Source organism: Bos indicus x Bos taurus, chromosome 20 (assembly GCF_003369695.1).
Source record: "Bos indicus x Bos taurus breed Angus x Brahman F1 hybrid chromosome 20, Bos_hybrid_MaternalHap_v2.0, whole genome shotgun sequence".
Classification (NCBI taxonomy): Eukaryota; Metazoa; Chordata; class Mammalia; order Artiodactyla; family Bovidae; genus Bos; species Bos indicus x Bos taurus.
Window position 1 is genome coordinate 2,213,620 of NC_040095.1, and position 12,442 is coordinate 2,226,061.

The window sequence follows — 12,442 nt, forward strand, 5'->3', positions numbered from 1 at the left end:
TCTCTCCTGATCTGACTGTAGGGCTAAAGCTGAGAGGGGCCCCTAATATCAGGAGCCTCAGCACTCCCTCCAGGCTGCTGACCACCTCCAGCGTTCCACCAGGATACAGAGAAGTCCTGGCTCCCCCTTAACTCACTTCTGTCTTCCAGTGCCCCTCTATTCTGTTACCACCGCCAGGGGACATGACCCCTTGAGAAGAGAAAACAGAAGTCCAGATGGCTGACAACCTCAGGGGTATTTTGATTTCATGATGGCCAATCTTAGGACCGATTCAAAGGAGTATACTTCTTAAGATTAATCTCCTTTCACAAAGAAATTAGCTCCTTTCAGCTCATACTAGCTTCTCTGATCACCATAACAATCGAATACCCCAAGACACAAAATTGGGATCATTATTTTTCTTATCATGTTGGTTTCTGCCTCACAACAATGCAAATCAGTCATGACTACATTATATATATGTCTCCCCTCCCACTGCCCATCCCACCCCTAGGTCATCGCGGAGTACCACACTGAGCTCTTTGTGCTGTACAGCAGCTTCCCACTAGCCATCTATTTTACACGTGGTGGTGTATGTGTGACTATCTCAATTCTAGCCTCCCAGTTCATCCCTCCCCTCACCATGTCCACACGTCCATTCTCTGCGTCTGCTGCCCTGCAAATAGTTCTGCCATTGTTTAGCAGGAGGAGCAAGTCTACAAACAAAGCTTTTGTTCCCTATTCAGAACTCTGCGCCCTTCAAGAGTCTTGGTTCTAACATCTTCATGGCGGCTCCTTGCTTGATAGTGAAGCCCTGAGAATAGGCACTATATCTGTTACCTAATGCTGCTCTAACAAATCAACACTCAGAGGCTCAAAACAACACAAATGTGGGGCTTCCCAGGTGGCTCAGGGGTCACGAATCCACCTGCCAATGCAGGAGACACAAGTTCAACCCCCGAGCCAAGAAGATCCCACATGCAAGGAGCAACTAAGCCTGTGCACCAACTATTATGATCGAGTCTACACTCTAGAGTTCGGGAGCTGCCACTACTGAAGGCTGCGTGCCCTAGAGCCTGTGCTTCACAAGAGTGTGTGTGTGTGTGTGAGTGTGTGTGTGTGTGTGTGTGTGTGTGTGCACGCGCGCGCACTCAGGCACTCATCATGTCTGACTCTCTGCCAACCCAGGGACTGTAGCCTGCCAGGCTCCTCTGTCCATGGGATTTCCCAGCAAGACTACTGGAGTGGGTTTCCATTTCCTTCTCCAGGGGAGCGTCCTGATCCAGGGATCAAACTTGCATCCCTTGCATTGGCAGGTGGATTCTTTACCTCTGAGCCATTAGGGAAACCCGGAATATATTGGGGATGACTATTATTCCACTGACTACAAGCACTGAAAGAATTCTAGTTGAATATGGACTTTCTCATCAACACCTGTTAAGCATCAGCAGATCAGAAGAACAGCAGAAACATGTAAACACATGATAACACAAATTATATATAAAATGAGAAAAGTCAGATGAAGCAAAAACTTTCTTGGACAAAAAGAAATACAGATGTGCTCAGTGGTCCTAGTGAAGATATAAAGAACTTAAAGGGATTTGGTTTATCCAGTCCTGGAGAACAGAGCTAGGGCAGAACAATCCTGTCCAGAGAGATTGGAATAAAGACAGTTCATCCTTTTGTAAGAGGGATGGCACCCCATTCCAGTACTTTTGCCTGGAGAATCCCGTGGACGGAGGAGCCCGGTGGGCTGCAGTCCATGGGGTCGCTAGGAGTCGGACGCAACTGAGCGACTTCACTTTCACTTTTCACTTTCATGCATTGAAGGGAATGACAACCCACTCCAGTGTTCTTGCCTGGAGAATCCCAGGGACGGGGGAGCCTGGTGGGCTGCCGTCTATGGGGTTGCACAGAGTCGGACACGACTGAAGCGACTTAGCAGCCAGTTCTACTGAGGTACTAAGGTTTGCCTTCTCAGCCTCTCCCAGCACTTTTTCCCACCCTCAGAGGGCAGAGGGCCTCCCAAATTCATCAGAACTTTGGGGGAGTTGTGCTGCCCTCATTAGGCAATCACCCAGATTTGAGTGGTTGTTTCGGGTGGAAGTTGCAGCCCTGCAGGTTCAAGTGTCCAACGTGTCATTACAAATATAAAATAGAAATTATTTCTGTAGGGTTCAATTAATGGTGAATTAATTAAGGGCTCAGTTAATGTCCTCCAGGGGTTTGGAGGACAGCCCTGTCTTTGAAGAACTGTTAACCCTATCAGGACAGTCCTGCCCAGTCCTGTCCCACTGACTCAGACAGACCTTGGGGGCAGAATGGTTCACGGTCAGCATTTCTCACACGGGGCATCGCAGGGGTTCCTGCCACATCACAGGCCCAAGGTTACAGATCAGAACCCTGATGTTGGCTCATTCTATGCCTTGCCCGATTTCCACTCTGCTCTCTCCCTGCACTTTCTCCAGTCTCTTATTTACCGAGAAGACTATCACTTCCGTTAGGTTGAAGGCAATTATCATGTCTTACTCACCTTTGTGAGCCCAGAGTCTCCCATGATAAAGCTTCCCTTGTCAGTTCCCCAGCATTGTTCTTCCCTCCACGCCGTGTTTGGAAAACCCTCATGCAAAGCAGAGACTACCTCCATAAATCTGGGAGCGCTGCATGCCCTCTGCTCCAGCCTCTTTGGTAGCTATGGTGAGCACAGACATCCTACCCAGTTAACCAGACCCTCGTGGCCCAAGGTTAGCGCTGCAAGCTATGACGTGAAGAATCTGGAACCACGTGGAGCCTGTTTGTGAAAGAGGTGGCAGGGGACCCACCATGTCTAGTTTTCAGGAGCAGCATCAGAACTGACCCTGTTATGCTCATGTCTAGTTTTCAGGAGCAGCGTCAGAACTGACCCTGTGATGCTCATGTCTAGTTTTCAGGAGCAGCATCAGAACTGACCCTGTGATGCTCATGTCTAGTTTTCAGGAGCAGCATCAGAACTGATTCTGTGATGCTGGCCAAACAACCAGCACATGGATGCCAGTTGACAATGGATATCTTCCCAGGACCAGTTCATCAATGCTATACTGGGGGCTACCTCTGAGACATAGCCTCCAAAGTGACTCTGTGTGTGTGTGTGTGTTCAGTGGCTCAGTCATGTCCAACTCTTCATGACCCCAGGGACTGTAGCCTGTAAAGCTCCTCCATCCATAGGATTTTCCAGGCAAGAATATTGGAGTAGATTGCCATTTCCTACTCCAGTGTAATCTTCCCAACCCCAGGATCAAATCTACATTTTGAGTCTTCTACATTGACAGGTGGGTTCTTGATCACTAACACCCCCTGGTGTTTCTCAATGAGTCAACTAATCCTCCTGCTTAGATCATCTAGGCTTAATTCTTATTGTTTACAAATGAGACCCTGCTGACACAGAAGGTCTTGAGTCTCTGATTGGAGTCATCACGTTCCCTCTCTTGGTGCATGTCATTTCTTCCACTAGGAGCAGGCATCTACATCCCTGCCCTCTTTCCTTCTGCATGACTCATGCTCATCCATCCACGTGCCCAGACTTGACAACTCTTCCTCTGAAAAGCCCTCCCAGATCACCCCAAGTCTGGGCTCCCACAACATCCCATATGTTCCTCTCAGAAGCACTTGCCCCCCTGGATTTTGTCTATTTTGGTGTTTCCCTAACTACTCTGTGAGCTATAATAAGGATAGAAACCGTATTTCATTACATAAGTGCCTAGCTTATTAATAATGCTGAATGCTGAAGGAATGAATGAACAGAACTATCCCAGGCCGGGATAATTCTTAGTAGACTCCTCACCATCACTTCCTAGCAGCATGAGGCACCTTACATTTTTGGACTCAGGGCAATTGCCCTGTTTCAGAACCCCCTCTCCCAAATCTCGTTATCTCATTTTACTCACACCAGCATTCCTTTTGTATCTGCTGTGGGCCAGACCCTGTGCCCTCTCATGCCCACGTTTTAGGTCCTACAGGTAGATGCACTCCCCCCCTCTGCTGCCCAGTTACGGAAGCCCCCAGGCCCTTGGAGGCGTGACCACGTACTCCCTGGGACAAGCGTGGGCCAGCTGCAAGCCTCTTAAGTGGGCAGGTTGTCATGGTGATTCATTAATGGAGAGAGTTGCTTGAGGAACACTGACCACCAAAGGGAACAATTACCAATGAAGCATCCGTTTCTATGTAACAGTTTTTAAGAATGGACAAGATATAAAGCCACAAGTGAAAAGATACTGCAAACAAACAATAGCTCGTGAGCTCGTTTGGGCACATTCAAAGCCCGTCCTCACTCCTTCTCCGCTCTCATCACAGGGAAATGAAGCTGTACTTGTCAGTGATCTAGAGCGCTGTTTAAAATGACTGGTTTTAATACTTCCTGTCATTCACCCAGCATCCATTAGGTGCCACATACCCTAACAGACATTTCAAGAGTACTTTCAAATCTTGGAAACAACCCACCAAGTGAGCATCGTTATTCCCGATTTACAGATGAGGAAACTGAGGCTCATAGAGTTTAAGTGACCTGTGGAGGGTTGCACAGGCGAGAAGGGCAGAGGCGGCATTTTATCCTTTATTCAAAGCAGAAAATTCTCCCTAGCCTGGACTGTTAATGTTATCACAGCATCTCCATGAGAAATCTTCCTCAGAAATGAGAATCCAGCCCTCTCCTGCCCTCTCCACCACATTCTATTGCCATCTATTTCAAAGGTAACCAGGAGCTTTCCCCAGTGGTCCAGAAGTTAAGATTTTATCTTCCAAAGTAGGCAGTGGAGGTTCTGTCCCTGATCTAGGAGCTAAGATCCCGTATGCCTCGAGGTCAAAACACCAAAACATGGAAAAAGAAATATTGTAACAAATTCAATAAAGACTTTAAAAAATGGTCCACATCAAAAAGAAAAAAAAAAAAAAAACTTTAAACACACAAAAGACAAAGATAGGCAGTCAGTCGTTTTGTGCATGCTTCAGTTGGTAAAGAATCCGCCTGCAATGCAGGAGACCCCAGGTTGATTCCTGGGTTGGGAAGATCCCCTGGAGAAGGGATAACCTACCCACACCAGTATTCTTGGGCTTCCTTAGTGGCTCAGATGGTAAAGAATCCACCTGCAATGTGGGAGACCTGAGTTCGATCCCTGGGTTGGGAAGATCCCCTGAAGAAGGGAAGGGCTACCCACTCCAGTACTCTGGCCTGGAGAATTCCATGGACTATAGTCCATGGGGTCACAAAGAGTCAGACACGACTGAGTGACTTTCACTTCACTTCACTTCCACATACATTTAAATATACATAAGAATTTCCAAGAGTTAGTGTCAAAGCAGCATGCCTTGTACTGGGTGCTCAGGACTTGAAGCTGGCACACTTGTTAATCAAAAGGCTTCTCTGTAACTAGTAAACTTCCAGCCCTTTCCTCCACTCCTGAAAATAGCCTTCCCTTTCCAAATTGTACTCTGGGCCCCGACTGACTTTGAAGAGCGGCACACACCTGTGGTCCACAGTTTTGTGAGGTCCAGATGAGCCACCATAGGCGAAGAGCCCAGAGCAGAGCCCAGCACTCAGGAGGCTCAGTGGAGCCCGCAGGAAAGGAACACCCACCCTGAACACACCGCTGCTCATTGTGGAACTTTCGCTCTGCCGCTTAATAGCTGCGTGACCTTGAGCAAACTTCTCCGCCTCTCAGTGCTTCAGTTTCATCACCTATGACTTAGCACTAAAAAAATTGAGAATCCCCATCAGATCATTGTGAGGATAAAATACAACAATCCATAGAAGGGGCTTGGAGCAGTGCTGGGGGTTAGTAAGTGCCAAGTATGCGTCAGCCGGGATCGGAAGCAGCTGAGGGGCCACGTGCTCAGCCATGGGTCAGTTCTCCTAACGCTACCCTCAGGGTCACCTCCTCATGTGGCTTCTTCTGCTCTGATGGCAAGAAACAGTTGCATGGGACCGGAGGCCTCCTCTAGCAAAGGCCCAGTTCGGGCACTGAAGCCTGTCTTCCTTTCTCCTGGGCACTCTGAGCATCTCGTGCAAAGCATGACAGACCAGTTCTCTCCCAGCTGACAACCTTTCCATGACTCCCCATCACTCACCATAGGCTAATTTCTACCCGGACTCCTCCGAAAGGTTTTTGTGCCTGGCCTAGTGCCTGCCTATCATCCAGGCTTTTTCCTCTTCCACTAAATTCAACAGCTTTGACATAGCTGTTCCCCCAATAGGGAACACTCTCTCCCTTCTCTTGCTCTGATCAACTCCTATTTGTTTTTAAGGCTCCTCTAAGTCGTGGCTCTAGCATGAAGTATCTCCTGGCCATGCGGTGTGCCTCCCATTTTGTAGCTAATAACATCCTTGTGAGGGGCTTCCCAGGTGGTGCTAGTGGTAAACAACCAGCCTGCAAGTACAGGAGACGTGAGGGACCCAGGTTCGATCCCTGGGTCGGGAAGATCCCCTGGAGGAGGGCAAGGCAATCCACTCCAGTGTTCTTGGCCTGGAGAATCCCATGGACAGAGGAGCCTGGTGGGCTATGGTCCTTAGGGTTGCAAAGAGTCGGACATGAGTGCAGTGACTTAGCACTCACAACATCCTTGTGGGCCTCAAGCAGGTTGCTCATCCCACCCCACTATCGCTGTCACCTCTGCAGGACCAGGGAGGGCTCAGCTATGGCTGACTTGTGTGTCCTGGCACTCTTTGATAATATTTAGAGGAACATGTGGAATAACTGAGAACACAGGTATGAAGAAGTATCCATGGCCTTGGTGGTGATTACCCACTAAGTCGTGTCTGACTCTTGCGACCCCCTGGACTGCAGCCTGCCAGGCTCCTCTGTCCACGGGATTCTCCAGGCAAGAATACTGGAGTGGGTTGCCATTTCCTTCTCCAGGGCATCTTCCTAACCCAGGAATCGAACCCAGGTCTCCTGCATTGCAGGCAGATTTTCTTTACCAACTGAGCGACCTTGGAAAAGCATATTATTCAGAAAGAGATAAACACCCTTATAGGCAGGAGTTGTCCTGGCACTCCTGGCCGGGTCCTGGTGTTTACCTGTTAAACGTAAATGATTTCCCAGAACATGGACATCAGGCAAGGCTACACGGACCAGAATGGAGCAAGATACAGATAAGACCACTTCAAAATCATGTCCCATGAACACAACGATGAACACAGACAGAAGCAAGAACCTTGTCTGAACCACAGAAATGACCAGGGTCTCCCTCTTCTGGCTAATCTACCAGTAACAGCATCATGTGTTGCTGCTGTTGTTGTTACTGTCGTCTGACTGCTCAGTTATGTCCTGCCGGGCTCCTCTGTCCCTGGGATTTCCTAGGCAAGAATACTGGAGTGGGTTGCCATTTCCTTCTTCATTACTTCTGCCTTACAGATAAGATGTATAAAGACCCCTTGCTACCTGAGAACATCCAATCCAGAGCAAAGTCCCTCTTCCCTGAACTCTCCCTAAACTCACCGCGCACAAGCCTCAATTCTTTTCTGTCTTTTGTGAGCACCTTGTTACCCAGGCAGCTCACTGCTGCCCCTGGTGGGCATTCCCCCTCAGTGCAACGTGTCAACGAACCCAACACTGTTCAACCAGGGTGGGTCCCTGGACATATTTAGGTAAAGGGTGTTGATGTTGTCCACTTTCCATCACCACCAATTTATTTCTCAAAACTTAATTTTAAAAGATATGCAAGCTAATTGATAGTGAGAAATATATCTCTGATAGGAGGTGCATGCCAGGGTAGAGAACCCTGAATAGAGTATTGTTTTCTACAGAGGTGCTTCGGCTTCCCCTCCCCTGCGTATGTAGAGGGGACAAAGAAGGAAGCTTTGCTGTCCTGGGGGTCTGTGACCTGGAAGAACATCAGCTAACACTCACTGGAAAAAAAAAAAAAAAAAAGGCTGTCATTGGTGATTATATCTGCTTCCGGGAGAGCACAGAGCACATGTTGTCTGTCCCAGCAGCGGCCCTGAGTAGGACCTGAGCTGGTGGCTGTTGTCATGGCTTAGTGGTAACTGTCTGCAAGACCAGCCTCCAAAATAGTTAGTGCTGGGACTTCCCTGGGGTTCCAGTGGTTAAGACTCTGCCTTCCAATGCAGGGATGAGGGTTTGATCCCTGGTCAGGGAACTAAGATCCCACATGCCCCATGGCAGCTAAGGCCACAAGTCACAACAGAGTCAGTCCATGTACCACCACTACTGAGGCTGCGCACGCTAGAGCCCGTGGAACACAGCTGTAGAAGCGCCTGCGTACCACAACTGGAAAAATCCGTGCACCGCAGTGAAGACCCCTAGTGCTGCCAGTACAGTGGACACAGCGGTGGCTCTCTTTCTGGCCCCCAGTCCTATCTCCCGTGGGAGCATCTGGAGGGATGCGTGTTTGGTAGCACCTACGACTGAGACGAGGACAGATGTGGCTTCGAGTGGAGGTGAAATACATGCTGTGTGACGACTGGACCTTCCAACAGTGGGTGGGTGTAATGAGCCAGGTGCCCCTAACAGGCAGGAGGCCAACAGATGCTCGTCAGCTTTGTGCACAATGACTAATTTTCTTCTTGGAAACTCAGAGACTCTGATGGGTAAGATTAAAGTCGAGAGAAGGCTTTGCACAGCAACCAGAAAGCAGCTGGGGTGTGTGGCAGCCAAAATCCAATATGAAACTCAGATGACAGAGGTGGCAATGGGCTCACAATGTCCCGTCACCAATTTCTACCTGGAATGAAGGCCAGGGTGCCACAAATGCAGCAAAAGCCAGTGATGGCGAGGAGAGGGGAGTTAAGCCAGGCCTGATCTGTGAGGAGATTTCAATTGGCAAGTGTTGAAAGTGAAAGTATTGATCGCTCAGTTATGTCCAACTCTTTGCAACCCCATTGACTGTAGTCTGCCAGGCTTCTCTGTCCATGGAATTCTCCAGACAAGAATACTGAAGTGGGTAGGCATTCCCTTCTCCAGGGGATCTTCCTGACTCAGGGTTCGAACCTGGGTCTCCTGCCCTGCAGGCAGATTCTCATTTAGGGTTTTCCTGTCACGCCCCTGCCGCTGGCCAAGCTGGCGTCCACAGCTGTCATACCGCCACCCTTCCTGTCTGCCTCTCAGGAAAACTCAACTTCTTGATGCTGCTTTTTACCAAATCTCTCTTCCCTCATTTCTTCTCTCTGCACCCCCTTCCTTTTGCTTCATTCCTGACAAATAAGTGAACTGTTATTCTGTCAGTTATTTATCTGAGTAATTCCTTGATGAAATTGCAAATATAATTGAATTTTCTGGAAACCATGAATTCAAATGAGGCGACAATAGAGGAAACAGCGTGATTAAGGAATTGTTATACGCTGGTTGTACATCATTACCACCCAGAATTCATCGCCGAATCGCTCACAGATGGAGTCACTGAACTATGATTATATTTTAGAAAATGAAAGGGGACAAATCTAAAAAGGCAATAAAGCAAATTAGGAGCCTTCTTGAGGGACAGGATTATTACTGATTAAGTATATTTGGCATCAAAACTGTGAGAGCACTTCGGCAGTTTAAATTATACATTCGTGCAGGCAACGTTTTTGCTGGTCTCAAAATTCTTTGTTATTTTGGTCTTCTAATCACATTCCCCTTCATCCTCCAAATTGACAATTTGAAAGAACATTAGAAATGATCTCTTCTGAAGGAACATTTGCTCTCAAAATGCATTTACACTGAGCAGCTACTAAAAGGATATCGCCCAGTCTCTTAGTTTCTCATTTTAAGTTTACAGGAAAGTTACTGTGTTAGAGGAAACGGCCCCTATTTCAATCTAATGGTCTTTGTCATGTCTTTCAAGATCCTAGACTCGAGTTAAAGGATTGCAGAAGGCAGTTTGCGGATATCCGGGCTCCCACCTCCTCACCCACAGCAGGTACACTTCCGGACGTTAGACAGGAAGGGAGCCACATTCCTCCTTTCAGTTTGCTTTTTAAAACCTCTGAAAGTGACTTCGGGTCATAGCTCTTGAAGAGTAATAGAAGTTGGAAGAATTTCTTTTCAGTCTGGTCTCAGCCTGCTATCAGCTATGTGACCTGGGGCCTATTATTTCACCTCCCTGAGACCTTGTGTCCATATTTCTACAAGCTCGTACTACCTGCCCCCTGGGCTGCTAGGGGACGGTGACGTGAAATCACCTGTGGGGCACGACTGTGTGCCTGGTGCCCAAATGACGTCCAATAAATGTTTCCCTCTGCCCCTGTCCTCACCCTCTGCAGCCACGGCCTAGCACTGTCTGGATCTCACAGAAGGTTTATCTCTTTCACCAAGACAATCGTATCAATGAATTTTCTCCCCTGATGCTCATTAGCCAATAGACCGTTGTTGCTGTTCAGTCACTCGGTCATGTCTGACTCTTTGCAACCCCATGGACTGCAGCACGCCAGACTTCCCTGTCCTTCACTATTTCCCTGAGTTTGCTCAAACTCACATCCATTGAGTCAGTGATGTCATCCAATCATCTCATCCTCTTTCGTCGCCTTCTCCTTTTGCCTTCAATCTTTCCCAGCATCAGGGTCTTTTCTAATGAGGTGGCCAAAGTATTGGAGCTTCAGCTTCAGCATCAGTCCTTCCAATGAATATTCAAGACTGACTTCCTTGCTGTCCAAGGGACTCTCAAGAGTCTTCTCTAACACCACAATTTGAGAGCATCAATTCTTCAGCACTCAGCTTTCTTTATGGTCCACCTCTCACATCCATCCATGACTTCTGGAAAAACCATAGCTTTGACTATGCAGACCTTTGTTGGCAGTAATGTCTCTGCTTTTTAATATACTGTCTAGGTTTGCCATCGCTTTTCTTCCAAGGAGCAAGCGTCTTTTAATTTCACGACTGCAGTCACCATCTGCAGAGCCCAAGAAAATAAAGTCTGCCACGAGAATCACCAGTGTGGGTGGGGCATGTGGATGGAGCACTCATGGGCACACACAGGTGGCAGCAGAGGTGGTTCAAAGATGGGAGCCCTGGGGCTTGCAGTAACCTGACTGCAAGCATTCCTGACCACCTGCGAAAGCCCACCATGCCAGTGGGACAGACACAATGGAGACAGCCCACTGGGTGATGCTTCCAGGAATGGGGGACAAGGGGGACACATCCTTCTGGGGACTGAAGGAGGTCCCCACAGGGAGGCAAGGCTGAGGTGGGCACCATTCCAGGGCGCCTCTGGGCATTAGGATTCCAAGACTCCCAAGCTTTGCAGCTTTCCTGTCCGTAGGTCCTATGTTATAGGAACTCAAGAGAGGTGTGGGTGGTGGCTGAGAGTGTGTTAGGGCTTTACACTCAGGGCAGACATCAGTGTTTCCTCCCGTTTGTGGTTTCCCAGCTCCCTGACCTTGGATGACTCCCCACGCTTCTTTGAGTCTGGGTTCTGCTCCTGATATACCAAGACAGCGATTGGATTTGACTGTGTCGTTTTGAGGTTTTGAGGTGCTCAGCTCAGTGTCTATCACATTAATGGAAATTGCCTCCTCTTGAAGATCAGGCTGCCATGCCCTGTATATCACGCCATCCTCATCAACCTGACTACCCCACCACCACTGAGGGTGTGCAGAGGTATCTGCATCGTCTCCTCTCTTCATTGTTTCAGGCTGACCTCCTCTCTCCCTTCTTACAAAACTCTTCCAGACTAAGGCTGACAGTTACCTGGGGTTTGTGCATTCTCTCCTGTAATCTGGGCAGCACTTGAGTGTTTGACCAGTAGAGTTCAGCAGAAGTGACACCATGTGATCAAATAAAAGTGGGACATGAGTGAACTGCTTTCATCTCTAAAGGGGGGTAAGCAGCTAGCCGGTGTGGGAAAGCAGGTCAACTCTTCCGTAGATGTTTACCAAGATGCCACACTGTGTGGTTTCTTCTAGAAAAGGCATTGGGCCTGGGGGGTGGGTTGTTTAGAGCAATTCTGTTATCAGGATCTTCTACAATGAGCATATATTGCTTTTATGCAAAAAATCAATACACACCTCCAACCCACATACATCCCAGAGTGCCAGGCTGAGGGTCAGTGCAAAGTAAACGGCGCAAGTCAACCCAGGCCTGGATCCTGCCCTGGGGAAGCCCACAATGGTCTCAGGGGCTGGTTTAGAGGCAAGATGGGGTTTTATTTACTGTGTGCACGTGCTAGGAGCTAAGACAGAGCTGAACTCGGGCGAGCAGCACAGAGAAGAGCCTCACCAGAGGTTCTCTGGGTAAAGGCACAAGTGAGTTGAGTTTTGAAGTCTTTGACATTTAGAAGAAGAAAGGAGACAGGCCCAAATGAAATCCCAGGGGTGTGCACAGCACCAGGAATCCAAAGACTTCCAGCTCATTCTGTGAAGGGGGGAATTCATCTCTGCTGGGCTCTTCAGTTTCCATACAAGGTTATCAACTCCACCATCATCTTGGCTGAAAACTCTGCCCTCAATCAATAGCCCAGAGTAATGGCATTCCAGACTTCATCAGAAAATAGAGTC

At 48.4% G+C, this 12,442-nt stretch overlaps 1 protein-coding gene and 1 long non-coding RNA gene across 2 annotated transcripts in view; one reads left to right on the forward strand and one right to left on the reverse strand.

Annotated features, from left to right (window-relative positions):
- Positions 1 to 2,629, reverse strand: part of LOC113878874 — a 30,674-nt gene extending 28,045 nt beyond the window's left edge. The window contains exon 1 of the long non-coding RNA XR_003507153.1: positions 2,513 to 2,629. This is a non-coding gene — a long non-coding RNA (uncharacterized LOC113878874). The remainder of the gene's footprint in view (positions 1 to 2,512) is intronic.
- KCNIP1 (potassium voltage-gated channel interacting protein 1) overlaps positions 1 to 12,442 on the forward strand; it is a 407,173-nt gene that overhangs the window by 96,152 nt on the left and 298,579 nt on the right. The window lies entirely within an intron of this gene.